At 40.6% G+C, this 18,217-nt stretch overlaps 1 long non-coding RNA gene across 1 annotated transcript; it reads right to left on the reverse strand.

Annotated features, from left to right (window-relative positions):
- Positions 1-4,902: 4,902 nt before the first annotated feature.
- On the reverse strand, positions 4,903-10,366 carry LOC113065044 (uncharacterized). Its single transcript, XR_003278925.1, has 3 exons — positions 10,150-10,366; positions 6,536-6,771; positions 4,903-6,413 (listed from the first exon to the last, which is right to left on the reverse strand). It is a non-coding gene; the product is annotated as an uncharacterized LOC113065044 (long non-coding RNA).
- Between the last annotated feature and the right edge of the window lie 7,851 nt (positions 10,367-18,217).

Genomic DNA, 18,217 nt, shown 5'->3' on the forward strand with positions numbered 1-18,217 from the left:
ACCTACCGTGGAAGAGCAAGAAGCAGCAAATCGCTTATGGTAGATTGGATGAGTGATTTATGTCTGATCAAAACCATACTGTGATGAGTAGGTTTGGGCCGAAAGCCATTGGAATGAAGCAAGGCCAGTGGAGTGATTGGAAATGAACGACACCTGCGACACTCACCGGTCTCAAGTCCCACGGAGGAGATTGGAAGGATACAAAAGAGGAGTGACAACAGTGAAGGACAAGAGAGGACCAGGCATGGGATTATTTTTGTGTTTGGTTTTAATTTGTTTTGTGGTTATTAGATTAACAAAGTCTTTGTTTGATTGTCCGCCGGTTCCTGCCTCCTTCTTCCCGATGATTATTAAGGTTTTATATTATTTCACTGGTGCTGAAATCCGGGAGAAGGAGGGATGCACTACCAAAGATCCCTCGCCACTGTGGTGAACCCGAGGTGCCATCGTGCATGGTGTAGAAGTCAGGCACCATGAATACTTGAGGCGGTGGTCTGGAGTGAGTTGCCATGGAAGGACAAGGTCGCTGCCGGTCGCCCGCAATGTGGAGGGGTGGCTGCCATCCGTGAGGGAGCGGAGGAGTTGGCGCCGTTTACCAGGGAGCCGGAGCCTGCTGTCGTCCGTGATGGAATTGGGAGGAGTAGGGAACGGGGGACTCCTGCCGGCTGCCTGAACGTGGAGTAGCCGTCGCCATCTACCGGGCGCCAGAGGAGTGTCGTGCCGTCCACCGAGGGCCATCCAGTGCCACTGCCAGGCACCGTGGAGGAGTTCACCCTGCTGGTGGAGGGCCGAGCGGCAGTGCGTCTGGGAACCAAGTGACAGTGCGTCTGAGAACTGGAATATTTTTTCTCCCCTCTCTCGTCTCTGTCGCTCCTTATCCTTCCATCACCTTTTCTCTCACCTCATCTGTCCTACCCCCAGGTTCCCACAGGTCAAAGTGAGCATGTCCCCCGTCAGAGGAGGGGGTGGGGGGTGGTTTTAGAGCTCAGTCTCGTGGATACCCCCCCAGCCTGCAAGGGGCGATGGGGGTATGTGACGAGTGGGGTGGGACCGAGAGCCATGGGAACGGTGGAGTGATTGGAAATGAATGACACCTGCGACACTCACCGGTCTCGAGTCCCACAGAAGACTGTAACAACGTTCTTAAGTCGGGAAGAAGGAGGCGCTCTCACCCCTCTCGTCACACTCCCTCTTTGCCATCTAAACTGCTGCGTACCACATCATATTTAAATGACGGCATATGTGGCCGCAGGTCAGGCTGTTGGAGAGTTGCACAAATGGCAGTGTTACAAGCTTACCAGGCTGACCTGCTAAAGGATCTGGATGATACCCCCTCCCCCCAACATACATACACCTCTTGTACCATCATAAGGGGATAGTGTCACTAACTAAATAGGTAACCATGATTCTCTGAGAACGGAAATGTGACTCTGCGTATTGGTGCCATATTTTGGGCCTTCTTGCACACCTGTCCTTCACTCAATAATATTCATGACATGTACCACAGACACCTTTTATAACAGTGGTTGCGCTGATAGTTATGTCGGGGACTATTGTCGGCCAACTTCATTGTCACTTTTAATCATAGCTTCAGACACCAGTCTGAGGTGTTCCCCAAATTTTCCACTCGAGGATGCTATGTCTCGTTACCCTTCTCGGGGAGCCATGGTTAACCATTGGTGAACTGGTTAATCTAGTTAATTCAAAAGAACCAGTTCAAAATAATGATTAGTTTGCATACAGGATGTCACTCCAGACCATTCGTTACAGCAATAATGCTGTAAATAATATTTACTTTCTTGCTCATTTCAATTGAAAAGTCCTCAATTTGTCATCAGGAGCCACTGGTATAAATTGTGTGTCCCTTGAAATACTTTTATTATTCTCAAAAACTGGTGGCCACTGAATAGCATTTTATGCATGACAAAGAACCATGGTTTCAGCTAAAAATCTTCTTTACTGTTCCACTTAGGCAAAAAATATTGCACTGGTAGATCATATAGCCTCTGTATAGAAAGACTGTCTGATCCTGTATGTTTTAAAGCTTCTCTGCAGCCCTCAGTAGGTCATTCATAATAGTTCAGAATGAGTTATGACTAAATAAGTTTAGTATCTACATCCGCTTCCTCTTCCTCAAAAACAAATAAATAAAAAAACCTCTTTCCCAACATACTTTTTTTTTTCTTTGTAATAACTCAATGTAAGTAGTATATTCTCCAAAAACATGTTTTAATATCTTAGGGACTTTTACTAGAAATCAAGGCAAAAATACTGTATATTTGACATATACAGTGCATTACAAAGATCATTTGCGACTTTCCCTGAGGAATATTTGCAGTACAGGGGAATGTGTTTTTGCCAGACATGAATGATGGCTCCTGCGTCAGCAGCACCACACGCATGAGTCATGATACTCTTGAAAACACACGTCAAAGACTGACACGGAGTAGAAAAAAATTGTTGAATGAAGTCATAATTTCTGTTTTCTTTGCAAACAATTTTTTTTTCTTGTTGCTTTATAAAATTATGGTTGATTCACTGATGTCATATAAACTATTGTCCTTACTACCTTTCTGGGCCTTTTTTAGGTTGGTCTAATATTAATCACTTTTTATTGTATTTGTATCTTTAAACTATTGTATTTATTTGTGATGTTGCTTGTAGTTCGATTATTCTTTTTTTTTTCTTTATTTTTATTTGACAGTATAGTTTTTGCCTAAACATAGCACATAATGAACCCTAATGAAACCGTGATTCTTAAACCTTGATGCAAACCGAACCGTGAGTAAGTTGAACCATTCCACCCCATGTGAGACTCAATCAAACTTACCTGATTATCATGGACACAACCAACTGTGGCTAATTCAAATACATGTAATCCATGAACAAACCCATGTAAAACCCGATTCCAAAAAAGTTGGGACACTGTACAAATTTAAAAAAAGGAATGGAATAATTTACAAATCACATAAATATATATTTTATTCACAATATAATATAGAAAACACATCAAATTTTGAGAATGAGACATTTTGAAATGTCATGCCAAATATTGGCTCATTTTGGATTTCATGAGAGCTACACATTCCACAAAAGTTGGGACAGGTAGCAATAAGAGGCTGAAAAAGTTAAATGTAAATATAAGGAAGAGTTGAAGGACCAACTTGCAACTTATTAGGTCAACTGGCTACATGATTGTGTATAAAAAGAGCCTCTCAGAGTGGCAGTGTCTCTCAGAAGTCAAGATGGGCAGAGGATCACCAATTTCCCCAATGCTGCGATGAACAATAGTGGAGCAATATCAGAAAGGAGTTTCTCAGAGAAAAATTGCGTTTGAAGTTTGAAGTTATCATCATCTACAGTGCATAATATCTTCCAAAGATTCAGAGAATCTGGAACAATCTCTGTGCATAAGGGTCAAGGCCGGAAACCGATACTGGATTCCTGTGATCTTCGGGCCCTTAGACGGCACTGCATCACATACAGAAATGCTACTGTAATGAAAGTCACAACATGGGCTCAGGAATACTTCTACTTTCTCTGGGCCTAGGCTCATTTAAAACGGACTGTGGCAAAGTGGAAAACTGTTCTGTGGTCAGACGAATCAAAATTTGAAGTTCATTAAGGAAAACTGAAAGTCCCAAGTTGTTATCAGCGCTCAGTTCAGAAGCCTGAATCTCTGATGGTATGGGGGTTGCATGAGTGTGTGTGGCATGGGCAGCTTACACTGGAAAGGCACCATCAATGCTGAAAGGTATTTCCAAGTTCTAGAACAACATATTCTCCCATCCAGACGTCGTCTCTTTCAGGGAAGACCTTGCATTTTCCAACATGAAAATGCCAGACCACATACTGCATCAGTTACAACATCATGGCTGTGTAGAAGAAGGATCCGGGTACTGAAATGGCCAGCCTGCAGTCCAGATCTTTCACCCATAGAAACATTTGGTGCATCTTAAAGAGGAAGATGTGACAAAGAAGACCTAAGACAGTTGAGCGTTTAGAAGCCTGTATTAGACAAGAATGGGACAACATTCCTGTTCCTAAACAAGAGCAACTTGTCTCCTCAGTCCCCAGATGTTTGCAGACTGTTATAAAAAGAAGAGGGGATGCCACACAGTGGTAAACATGGCCTTGTCCCAACTTTTTTTTGATGTTTTGATGCCATGAAATTTAAAATTAACTTATTTTCCCTTAAAATTATACATTTTCTCAGTTTAAACATTTGATATGTCATCTATGTTGTATTCTGAATAAAATAAAATATTGAAATTTGAAACTTCCACATCATTGCATTCTGTTTTTATTCACAATTTGTACAGTGTCCCAACTTTTTTGGAATCGGGTTCGTATATTAGGGTGCATCTCATGACTGAGGCTGGCCATCATATCGGGGAGAAGAGCCTTGTTGAGAGAGGTAAAGAAGAACCCAAAGATCACTGTGGCTGAGCTCCACCAGTTGGCTCTTTATGGCAGAGTGGCCAGACAGAAGCCTCTGCTCAGTGCAAGACACATGAAAGCCCCCATGGAGATTTCTAAAAAAACATCTGAAAAACTCTGGTCTGATAAGACCAAGATATAACTTTTTGGCCTTAATTTGAAGCGGTATGCATGGAGAAAACCAGGCACTGTTCATCACCTATCCAATACACTCCCAACAGTGAAGCATGGTGGTGGCAGCATCATGCTGTTGGGTGGATGTTTTTCAGCTGCAGGGACAGGACGACTGGTTGCAATCAAGGGAAAGATGAATTCACAACAACTCTGTGACTGTTCTTGAATGGCCCAGCCTGAGCCCTGACTTAAACCCAATCTAGCATCTCTGGAGAGACCTGAAAATGGCTGTCCACCAACGTTTACCATCCAGCCTGACAGAACTGGAGAGGATCTGCAAGGAGGAATGGCATATATATATATGCATGTGTGTGTGTGTGTGTGTGTGTGTATACAGACACACTGGAGTATATCAAACAAGTAGCCCTTGAGACTATTTTATCCCTTCATGGGGCCCTCAGTCACAAAAAGGTTGGAGAACCCTGTTCTAGATCTTCTCTGCTGCCCTCTGCAGGTCATTCTTCATAGTTCGTAATGAGCTATCAGTGAAAAAAAGTTTACTGTCTACATCATCCTCTTCCTCAATAAATAATAAAAAATAATAATTATCTTTCTCACAGACTAGATAAAAAAAAATGTATTAGCTAATTACTTAATTCAAGTAGTTAGTAGTATATTCTCTAAAAACACATCTTAGTGTCATTACCTTAGGTATTTCACCGGAAAACAAGGCAAAAATACTGTATATGTGTCATACAAGGTGGCAAAGAGCATTTGCGACTTTTTTACCTGAAGGTTATTAACAGAACATTTATTTACAGTACAAACAGCACATTTCCTCAGTCAACATCCTTGTTGGTCCTGGATCAACACCCCTGTCGACCAATCACATTTTATGCTCTGGTTTACTGATATAGGTTATGATTGGGTTAGAGCTACAGGCTTGCATTTGCATTTTTTAGCGGCATCTAGCGTTGAGGTTGTAAATTGCAACCAACGGCTCAGTCCCACGCTCACCCCTTCCCCTTTACGGTGGCTGATGCAGGTAAAGACAGCAGAGAGCAATGAGATTTCTTTACAAAGGTAAATCAAGGAATCATATTTACTCAATTATACAATACATCGATGGTATTGTAAATGCATTGGCACAGTTGTGAGACTCTTTCAAACTTACCTGATTATCACGGACACAACCAGCTGGGGATAATTCAAATAGTCCAACATGGAACCCAATCAAGCCCACATCATGCCTACATTGACCTCACAGTGCAATGTGGTCTGTGGTCGCCAAATGTTATCAATATATGGTAGGTTTTAGATGACTATATTGACTATTTGACTTATTTTTTCAACAGAGTATCAAACTCCTAGGCTTAACCACAAAATAGTCATTTATCTTTCTCAGATTTACTTATACTTTTTTATTTACTTACAATATATTCAAGACCTCTGACCTTCTACTGAATTTTCACCTTTATTAATATTAAACATGATTCTGACTTACTGTATCTGAAAACCCTCTGTCATGTCTAGACTTTAATTTATCAATAACAGACATGGCAACAGCTTAGTTTTCTTTCTCAATTCTTTCGTTAGACCAAAAAGTATTGAGCTAGTTCACTGAATAATTAAGTCTGATATCTAATAATAAAAATAAGATGCTCTTTTCAGCAGGCATGCTTGTAAAATTTGATCCAATAATGAAATGATGAAATGAACAGCAGTAAATTTAATAAATGAGTAAATGTACTCAGACTTACATGATTATGTGATTCAAGCTTCCTGCCGTAAAACTCTTTGGGAAAACACATCGTGTTCTTCAAGTCAAACGTTCTCTTATACTGTACAGTATGTCCCTGCTGGGAGAGAGAGAGAGATTTCAATACAACAAGGAAACACAGCCTGGCTTTTGCACAAATTTGCCTTTCAAATAGATTTCAATAATTCATAATTAAAAACTTGTTCTACAACAAGAAATTACCTGTATTCTTTTTATTATAGCTGAGCTCAATCCCTAAAGGTGTTCTCTCTTGTTTTGATCCTGACAGATTGTTCAGTTCTTGTGAGACTCAAAGATAATATTGACTGACGTTCTCTTGGGAGGAGGAACTCATAGAGACTGAGGGAATCTGTCAGATGATGAGAAGTCAAGTGGACAAGTACAGTCTGTTTTGTGGTCATCAGATCACCAAGACATCCTCATTCTCTGCAAAGGAACTAAAAGAAACAGAAAGCAACAGTTTCACACGCACAGTCTTGTCTTGAAACTGCCCTTCATGCCTTGTTTGTTTATAGGATACAATATCAGCATGAAGGTTTGGTTGCTAGTTTTAAAGCAGATGAACTCTCTGAATTCAAATATCCAGTTTTTTAAAACATTTTAAAACACTTTTTCTTGTTTATTTGATCATTAGGAAACATTCTAGTTCACTATTCTTCAAAGATGAGAATTTTACTTCTGAATCAAGTAACATTTCAACATCCAACTAAATGTTTCAGGTATAAACACTTCATGGACAATGCTAACATTTTGTGAAACGGAAACGTTTTGAAGACCAGGTGACTTTGAACAAATGTTTTTATAATGTTACTGGGAGAATGATTGTTTTTAACCTTTTTCATTGTACAGCTATGTACAGTCAATCTGACATACTTTGTGTTGATTTACACTCATTTTTATGTTTTTTATTAACAGATCTGAATGTAACAGTTACTCTTATCATGACATCAGAACTTTGACCTGAAAAAACTAAAACCATGAACTTGTTGAAATATGAAAACAAGCTATTGTTGTGTCTGGATGTTTTTCTGATCTCACTGTCTCACTGTTTCATCTCACTGTCCTTCCAGCTTCAGAATGAAGAGATCAGATGAGATGTGATCATGATCGGGCTGAAAAATGTCAAAGGCAAAGATGACATCTACAGTAGCAGAGTTGTGGGATTTGAGCAATGTGGAGCTGCTTGTTTGCAAATGTCTCATGACATCATGGAACACGAAGATATCAGTATCACAAAAATAAATAAATAAATGAGAGGTCTAAAGAATTTTCAACTGGGGTTTGTGTTTTTTCTTGATGTGAAATAATATAATAGTTCAAAACTTTTTTTCTGTATAGAACACATTTTAAAAAGTCTTTCATTCCTGATTGTTGCAACACTACTGGCTTTCATGCTGCAGTGTTACGGGGTTGGTTAACCTAAATTAATGGAGCAACACACTTATGATCAGTATTTAGGATTCAGATGAGATCAGTGAATTAGACCACTGCATCATATATTAGAATCACCTGATCACATTCTGTCTTGGATTGTATTTTTTTTTTTTGTTGCTACTGCAAACGTGTTTTATAAACAGATTCAGCAGCCAGAGAAAACTAAAATATTCAAGTCAAGGTCAGATGAAGACTGATCCCTGAAAGCAGAAGAGCGTCCAAGTGCCATCATTCAGTATGTGGTCCAGATCTGGAACTAAACAATGTTGCTGTCAGGGATTATTTCTATTCTTTCCGACAACAAAGCATGTGAACGTGACGAGCTGGTAATCACGGCTTCAGAAATGGGAAGTAGGAAATTTCTGATAGCATGTAAAAGACAGTTTTTTTTTTATTATTCCATTCATTCACCTGACACCTGAGATCAAATATTTTAAGTGATATTAAGTATGAACATTATTGGCTTTCTCTCTACACTGGCATCAGGTAAAACTAGAAGTGTCTATACATACACTTGTTAGACTGGAAATCTAACATGGACAACATATGCATCTACTCCATTAGAGATGTGTGTACCTTTAAAAAAAAATGGTATCTGTTATAGCATCTTAATTGCGCAAGGCTTAAATGTTGTAATTGTTGTTAAGACATATTGCCTTTTTTACTTAATGCCTTGAGTAAGTGTAGAGGAAGTGAACCTTTAATATTACTTTCTGTGACAAGAGTAAATTTTTAGCATACTATCTGTGGAATTCAGAAGACAAATCTTCCGTCCATTCTTGGAAATGTGTTGAGTTTAAGATGACTGATGGCATCAGTAATGTTCTCCAAACAGAGACAAATCACACATTCAAGTCTGTCCCACTAATTGCAGAACTACTGTATCCAAAAAAAAAAGTGTTGTTCAAAAGAGTAACCAGTGACTATGGCTTGTAGAAAGTAGAGCACAAAATTGCAACACTTTATTGTAGAAGAGATGATAGTTACTTCAAGACTTTAGTTTGAGGTATTAAGATGCACTTTAAAGTGACGTGACATTCAGCCAAGTATGGTAATCCATACTCAGAATTCATGCTCTGCATTTAACCCATCCAAAGTGCACACACACAGAGCAGTGAACACACACACCCGAAACACACCCGGAGCAGTGGGCATCATTTATGCTGCAGCATCCGGGCAGCATTTGTGGATAAGTGCCTTTCTCACCTAAGTCGTGGTATTGCCGGCCCAAGACTCAAACCCACAACCCTAGGGTTAGGAATCAAACTCTCTAACCACTAGTCCACGACTTTTTGACTTTTTACAATTCACAGCCTGACTTCAAAATGAACTTTTAAACTGTATATTTGGCATCTCCAAGAAGGATGTTAGTCGTATTAAGCCTTTTAAACAGGTTGAGTTTAGAAAGATTAACATTTTAACCCAACAGACATTAAGATTTCATCTTAATTTATTTGCTATAGTGATCTAATTGTATGCTGCTTGACTGTATACTGCGCCATTTTATTTAGTACTTCAAAAATATACAGTAGATTCATCCATTAAGAGTAACCTGTTTGTCACAGCCTTTCGTTACTTTGTGTTAGTTTCTCTGTTCATGGACTTGTTCTAGCTTCGCGCCACATATTAGTTGTCATTGTTATTCATTTAATTTTCACAAATGTTTGTCTTTAATTCTATCATTTGCCCTATATTTAAGTTGTTCTAGTTCATCCTTTTGTATGGCTAGTTCACACTCTTTAATGAATCTGAGTTGTATTTTTAATCAGCTTTCATTATCTTCATCTTCTGACCTTTTAGGACACCGTGTCATTAACCTGTGACAATATAGCAGTTAGCTTCCATGCTACCTTAATATAAGCATGTGTTTTTGAAGATCTGATATTTGCCTCAAAATGCACTAAAGCATACCTGTGTGCTATTGTACAATTTAGTTTTTTAAAGTGACCACTCAAATTAAAATGTAAAAGTTTAACAACGTGAAATTGAAAATGACTAGCTTAACAAAAATGGTTCATGTGGCTTCCACATTAATGATGGTATTTAATGTGACATTTTCTCTAAAAGACAGAAATATCAGCTAATTTTGACTGGCTAGAAATAAATTTGAATGACCAATTATGGTTTATATTTTGTGTGTTCTGTTTTTATATTGTTGTTGTTTTTGTATATTATTTACATTTTTATATTATACTGTATCTTTGCATGCCAATTAATTATGTATGTTTTATATTAAAAAGCAAAATTACTTATCATTATCACTACATAATCCACACACCAGCCTATAGTTTCTTTTTTTTTCTTTTTTTTTTTTAATATAGGACAGCTCCTATATTACTGAGCAAATGGAATATAACTAGAAGTTTGAATCTTTTACACACCTTTGATGAAGAACTGTTCTTGATTGGTGATGCTGGAATACATCCTTCTTGATTCTTCAATAGGAAAATGTTTTTGTTTTGTTCAAGGAATTTTATTTTTGTTTAGCAACAGTCTAAAAAGTTTAGCCTCAGAAAGACCTTTCTTTCTCATCTTCTCTGTTAGACTGAATCAAGTATAGAAGATGAAGAAATCGTTGATGGAACCAATTTTGAAATAAAGTCTAACAGCAGTAAAACTTGAAAACAGAGGAGGTCTAATAGCTCAGATGAAGTCTATGCAGATGCAATTGTCTGAAATTTGTTCTCGATTTAACAGGAAAAATATATTTAAGAAAATCATTGCAATGCTCTGTGGTTAGGTAATTAAGCCTAGTGATTGGTTGGGTTAGATTATTTATTGTATATTAAACAATACTCTTGGATTAGAAACCCCACTATTAATGATTGTAGAATAAAACTTTTGCAATTTTAAAGAATTCTGGTGCTCACTCAGATGCCGGTCATACATAAATTTGTAAACTATTGGACAGATTTCCTATATTGTTGCTCCAGCTGCCTACGAGCAGCCTTAAGCTCACGTAGTACAGATGTTGTCACGATCATTAGCTGGAGTGCCCATGAACTTCAGTAGAGGGAACTCCACTCAGGACTATTCCACTCATCAACCACCATATGTCACCATATCACTTGGACACTAGCACCTCTCATACTGTTGCACCACACCCGAACTGCATCTCCCATGAGTCACTGCAGCACTATCACCTTGCCACACCTGCACCTCATTCATCAGCTAATCTCCTTTGCACACCTGCAACTCATTTACAAACACATATAAGCAGCACTCACACACAGACACTTGGTGAGAAGAGAGGAAAAGATGGTTGAGAGTGGAAAAAAAAATTCAGAGGAGAGTGGGAGAAATGAGATGTGCAAGAAGGAAAAGGAGAGAAGAGACTATTATATCTAGACTTAGATTTGGGCACACAGTGTTAAACTGCACTTTATTTAAAATAGGTAAGCATAACACTGGAAGATGTGAATACTGTGGGCAACAAGAGACAATAGAACACATCATGGTGCACTGTAAGAAATATGAGGGAAAAAGATGGCAAATGATCCGAAACATTAGAATGGAAAGAATAAATTTTGATTTGGTAGAAATTCTTAGAAAAAAACTCAAGAGATAAGTGCTATGGAATCGTTTTTCATTATCTTAGATGAATCAATATGACTGAAAAGATTTGAGTTTTAATTTGTTTTGTTGATTCAATTTAGTTTTATTTTGTTTTGAATAAAATTAGTAGTCATTCAGATCCACACTCCATACCAGTTGGTGGCGGTAATGCACCTTTTCATTTTGTGCCAACCATCAAGAAAAACTCCAGAAAAGAAAAAAGACACATGGCTAAGTCTTGTTTAGCCCCGTCTAGCAATTCTGAGCATTTTCCCTGTGTTTTTCCCGTGTCTGACCTTTTGGATTGTGTATTTTGACTCTGATTCTCTGCTGCCTGCCACAACTTCTGCTTGTTTCTGTTTTCGATTCTGGATATCCCTGACATACCTGATGCTATTCCTGAATTCTGCCTGTCTGACCATTCATAAATGAAGCACTGCAATTGGATCCGAACCACTCTGACTCCCTTCATAACAGAAGACTTCACCAAACCAGGATCCAGAAGTGTATCCAGGTCAGTCATGCATCCAGCAGCACAGATTGTGTCTACGTCAAGGAGATTGCTCCATTGAGGACTATGTGATGGACTTTGTGTAACTGGCTCATTCAACATCTATGGACGAGATGTACCACATGATATTTTTCAGAGGAGGCCTAGCTGAACCGCTGCAATCAATTATGCCACTGCACGATCCAAACTGGAAACTGAGTTTTACATAGATCTGGCACTTCAACTAAGTGGCTCTGCCTTTACTGTGGGTGTTGTGGACGAGGAACACCACAGTCCTGCAGTATCTCCCACTCCAGAGTGTCTTTCCAAGATGGCTTCCAGTCCAGAAACTTGTGACGTCTTGTTTAGCCCTGTCTAGCATTTCTGAGCGTTTTCCCTGTGTTTGTTTTTCCCGTGTCTGACCTTTTGGGCTGTGTATTTCGACTCTGATTCTCTGCTGCCTGCCCCGACTTCTGGTTGTTTCTCTTTTCGATTCTGGATATCCCTGACATACCTGACTCCATTCCTGAATTCTGCCTGTCTGACCATTCTTAAAGCACTGCAATTGGGTCCGAACGACTCTGACTGTCTTCATAACTGATGTATACCATTTAGAAGATCTCTTAAAAGAAACAACACATTTCTTCATGGGGGGCAAACTCATCCAAAATAGATGTAAAGGCAGCATTATATTAGTCAATTGAGGTCACAAATGGTAGTTCACTGATAGTGTATATACAAAAGTGTCTAGGTCAATATCTTGCTTTTTCTAAAACAAATGACATGCTCCTTGGTTGTCTATGCCAGTCAATAGTACGGTGGCCGAGACAGCTCAACATGCTGTAAATTAAACGCATGCAAATTGCAAAAACATCAGCAAGTGAAGAAAACATCTCCATCAGTTTGACAACACAAGTGTTGCAAATCATCACAACACATACATATACGAAACACGCTACAAGAAAGTAATCACAACACTTGCATATAACGAAACATGTTGCAAATACTTCACAACACATGCATACAACGAAACGTGCTGCAAGTACTTCAACACATATAAATTAAGAAACGCTGCAAATCCTCACAGCACATACACAATTAGAAACAATTAAAGAAGCATTGCAAATTTATTTTGATTAACATTGAAATTATATTTAGTTGAGGAAATTAAAGTTAGCCATCTAAAGTAACAATTTACATTTATTAATGTAATTATTCAGCTTATTTAAGCTAATAATATCCAAAAGATAAAGGAATCATGCTGTTTTTTTTAACTATATGACTATAAAACTATATAAACTATAAAAGAAAAAAAATTCTCCAGGTTACAAATGTAACCTTTGTTCCCTGAGAACAGGGAACGAGACAATACGTCATCGACGTTATTGGGAACGCCTCAGGCGTGACAGGTGTCTGAAATCAAATATCAACTCACAGCAATCATGCTGACCGGCGACAGCCGTGAATCATCAGCTTGAATGATGAGCGTGCGACCTGGATATATAAAAAGGGCGCCTTGAAACCATGACAATATCCTTTCGTCTGAAGGGACTGTTTGGCAGGCAGGCAGGCCCCGAGGCATGGCTGGGAGACGTATTGTCTTGTTCCCTGTTCTCAAGGAACAAAGGTTACATTTGTAACCTGAGACGTTTCCTTTCGAAGGGAACTTCGACAATACGTCATTGACGTTATGGGGAACGAAATACCCATGCCGCCATGCTAAAGGGAGTCCATGCCCAATGGCAGTGACAACTGTCAGAACCAGCAATTCAATGAACCCTAGAACCACTCACCCTCAGGTTACACTGGGCTGTTAGTGACAGCACTCCCTACGGTCATAGCCCAAGCTATATGATACCACAGAAAACCATAAACCTAGTTTAGTGAAAGGTCTACCTGGGCCTGCTCAAGGGCCTATGACCACAACTTCAATTTCTTAGAAGGGGGCCCTTCTAGGAAATGTGGCTAGGGAACCCCAGCCAGTCACTATTCAGGGGAACGTGCCACCTGAAATGCCACCAGGCAGGCCTGACCTGGTGTCACTACATAAGAACCCTTAGCAGAGAATAAATACTTGAGCCAAGCCAGGGCACAAGCTCACCTTTGCTAGCTGCCTGATAAGGACTGCTAAACTGAAAATAAGCGGCCACTAGCTTACAAAACCCAGCACCACTTTGAAACTATTCTCAGGGAGACCTGGAGAGGCCTACTACCTGACAATCACAGTATGTGGGAGCTCAACTTCAGAGAGGCCTGGTGTAGCCTACTACCTGATAACCACAATATATGGGAGTTCACCTACAGAGAGGCCTAAAGAGGCCTACTACCTGTTACCAGATAACCACCTTAAGTGGAAACTGAAAGTAATTTGGAACTCAACTCCAGGGAGGCCTGGTGAGGCCTACTACCTGACAACCACAAAACACGGGAGCTCGCTTACAGAGAGGCCTGGAGGGGCCTACTACCTGAAAAAAAACATGCTATTTAGTGGAAATGCACAGTATGTGGGAGCTAAACCTCCAGGGAGGCCTGGTGAGGCCTACTAGCTGACAACCACAGTATGTGGGAGTTCACTTTCAGGGAGGCCTTGTGAGGCCTACTACCTGATAGTTCAAAAAAGCGGGAACTCAACTTCAAGGAGGCCTGCGGGGCCTGCCACCTAGTTACCACAGTATGTAGGATTTAACCCTCAGGGAGGCCTTGTAAAGCCTACTACCTGATTACCACAAAATGTGGGAGCCCATCTTCAGGGAGGCCTGAAGAGGCCTACTACCTGAAACAGTCTAATCAGCTGGATGTGACTGCTGCTGGGGGCTCGCCTAACAGGGAGGCCTGGTCGAGCCTACTAGCTGATAGCGAGTCTATTCTGCTACTTTAACGAACACTGCTGGAACCATACTATTAAAAAACCTTTCCTATAGTTTTGTCCTAGTGTATGTTTCACAATATTGTGACCCACCTCCGAGGAGGCCTGTTAAGGCCTATTACTCGGCAGTGAGCCTTCTGCCCGAACTACCAGGGCCAACCATCGAAGGTGAGCTGGCCTAGGAGCCCTATTTGGGGGCTATCCGGTCAAGGAGGCCTGCTGGGGCCTACTACCTAACCGTGCAGCCTTCGCGGCAGAAAGCTGTTACTACAGCATCCTGGTGCCTAATCACATTGCCAAAGGCAGTGTACTCAGCAAAAAGCAATACCCTTATAGCAGGGGAGTATAACATACACCATTCTGCCTAGTGGAGGCCCCATTAGGGGCCTACCTACTAAATGCATAGGCGTCAGCCCATGGCAATGCTCTGGCTTCAAGGCCAACCCACTTCAACCCATCTGTCGAGCGATAAGCTCAACGGGCAGAGTGGAGCCAGCTTTAGAGGCCCAAACTTCTCTGTTCGGCACGGTCTGATGAACTGTCACTTCGCAGAGGCGAAAGATGGCCTAACCCTGCCATACTGATCCTACCTCATCTACCACCCTGCATTACTATATCACCCCTGAATGGAGAGAAAGGGGCGGGCCTTGGCCAACAACTCCCATTTAAGGGAGGAGGCTGAAATCTAGGGGAGGAAGCCTAACACATAATGAATGCGGCAGCTATACTAAGCAACACGCCTCCAATATCCCTAGCATAGCCTAGGCCAGCTACAGAAGCGGCTCGGGTGAGTCGGGTGACCTACAAGCATAGATCTACCTGAGGGCTCGGAGTCGCCACAGCCTACTTGATTGAGAGGCTGTGAAACACTCAACCTACTGAAACCTTACAGAGCTCAGGGAGCGAGTACTCAGGATACCAGTGTCACAAACCGATAGGCAGGACATCTATCTGAAGATCTATCTGAAGCACCAACGTCAGTCTAAACCTAAAGCAAAAAAGCTCTCCTTTTTTCTTTTTTTTTTTAGGAAGACGAACTAATCTACCCCTGGGTGGCTAATAGCCCTGAGGCTAAATAGAAATGAGCGGTGGCCCACCACGCAAATAAAATGTTATCACATACTCAGCACGGAAGCCAAATCTTCTTTGAGCTTCTCCCTAATTCATTCTAGCCACCAACTGGGGGAGGCTTCAGGGCCCTAAAGTCCAATACTTTAATTGCTCCTCTAAGAATCACCCCCTAGGTCTATATATGTAACAAGGTCTGTAGAGAAATACAAATCAGTGTTAGTTATACACACAGAATTTTTAAAAACCAAAAAGTTCACCTGCGGCGTGCGGAGTGAAGACTCGCCAGAGAGTTCTCAATGAATATGGAGTCCACCACTTTTACATGCCTAAAAGAGGCGCTCACATCAACCAGTTGCTACAGCGGGCCATCAGAACATAGTTCTCATTATAAGGCCCATCCCCAGGGCTGGTGTAACGTAAACGCCTGGGGAGTCAAGAAGAAGGAGAGGGCTGGTAGAAAAGGCCCTCCAGGGAGATCAAGCCCTACTTCCGCTGAGTGTTGCTGCGCTTGTGCTGAATGACCTCCCTTAAGTCCCTCTTCTTGCGGGAGGCTTGCCTCCTCTGTGTCCTACTCCTCCATGAAGGGGGTGCAAGAGAGGCGACACTAGCCCTCTGGTCCTGTCTACGGTCCTCAGACCAAGACAGACCAGGTCCTCCCGCCTGCCTGGGCTGGGGCCCGGATCTCATCTGTATACAGGTCTTAAATGCGGCTGAGCGAGCCTTCGCCTCCCTAAACTTTCCAACCACCGCCTCAGCGGAGGTGCCAAAAAGTTTAGCATGTGAAACTGGTGAATCAAGGAGAAGGGATTTTTCTTTCTCCCCGATATCAGCCAAGTTGAGCCACAGATGCCTCTGTGTCTGTGCAGTCTGTTTAGTGGCCCGGAGAGACAAATCTATGGTCCGGCGCAACTCAGCGACTGCCTCAGGGGACAGCCCTGCCCCCTGGTCAAGATCCTGCAGCAGGTCAGCTTGGTAGGCTTGGAGCACTGCCATGGTATGAAGGGCAGCACCAGCCTGACCTGCTGCCATGTACGCTCTGCCATTCAAGCAAGCCGTGGTTTTAAGGGGCTTGGATGGCAGAGTCGGAGCTTTTAGTGTTGACACCCGCCCACATATGAGATAGTTCGCAAACGTCTCGTCAATGGGCGGCATCGACACATAACCATACTAATATCAAACAGGTTTCAAAAGATCACAGCATCTGACTGTTCAGATCAAGTTGTTGAAATGCTCATACTTACAAAAAAAAAAAAAAACACTTCCAAACCTTCCAAACCATAAGATCTCAATTTTGGCTGCCAGATACTGTATATCCAGAGATACTGTTGCAGACTTCGTAAATCTGTCTGCAACAACAAAGTCCCACCAAATGTCATGTAGTGTGAACTTTCCTTAAGAGGATAGAATGTTTTTATTATTATTATTATTATTTAATTATTTTAAATTACAGTATTTATCCTATACTGCAACATGTTTCTAACACATCACTGAGGAAGTGACTGCAAATTTGACATTTATTTTCTTCTCTGACCAACAGTACCGCCGTGTATGCAGTCTGCATAGGGCACCAACTCCCAGAGGGGGCGCCATCCCAGTTGCTTAAAAATAAAAATAATAAATAAATAAAAATAAAATAAACATGCGCCATCCTCCCATCCACGCTTGCGACCGCTCGCACATGTTTGTGGCTGAATGTTCATAATTGATAGATGGACGTCTATGCCCGGATAAAGGACATCAGCAGTCTGGCAAAGAGAAAAGAAAACTAAAGAAAGTAAAAAATAAATAAATAAATAAGTAAATAAATAAATAAAAGCGTTAAGTTGGCTTGACGTTGGACGTTCGAGAGTCTCAAATTTAGGGACCGTCTCTAAAGTTACATGCAATGTTGTACTATATTATACACTTTTCTAACGTCAGTAGAATTTGAGGAGAATGAATTGCAGTCATAAAACAACTGTAATTGTTAATCTAGGTGTCAGCTATAATGCAAAATTGAACTGAATGTTTGATAATTATTAAAATAAACTGTAAATCATATGTTAATTATGCTACTTTTTCACATGGACTCAAACGCAAATTTGAAGCTCAATAGCATTTGGGGAGAAAGACTTGCAGTCATAAAACAATTGTAATGTGTTCATTTAGGTGTCAGCTACAATGCACACCTTACACATTTTTAATATATATTAAAATAAATTATAAATCTTTTAGTTAATAACAAGGCCCATTTATCACTTTTAGGCACATTCCTGTGAAAGTTTATTTTATTTTTTTATTTTTTATTTTTCTTTCAGGTTCCCTTAAGAAAATTACCCATGGTTTTAACAATAACACCATTATTCTTGTAGCCACAGTAACTGCAAATTAACCATGTTTTTGTTACTTCAAATAATAATTTACAAAGAAGTATTAATATACTGTAATATAAATTATAATAAGAATTTTTTGGGGGGCTATAAAAACA

Source organism: Carassius auratus, chromosome 47, assembly GCF_003368295.1.
Source record: "Carassius auratus strain Wakin chromosome 47, ASM336829v1, whole genome shotgun sequence".
NCBI lineage: Eukaryota > Metazoa > Chordata > Actinopteri > Cypriniformes > Cyprinidae > Carassius > Carassius auratus.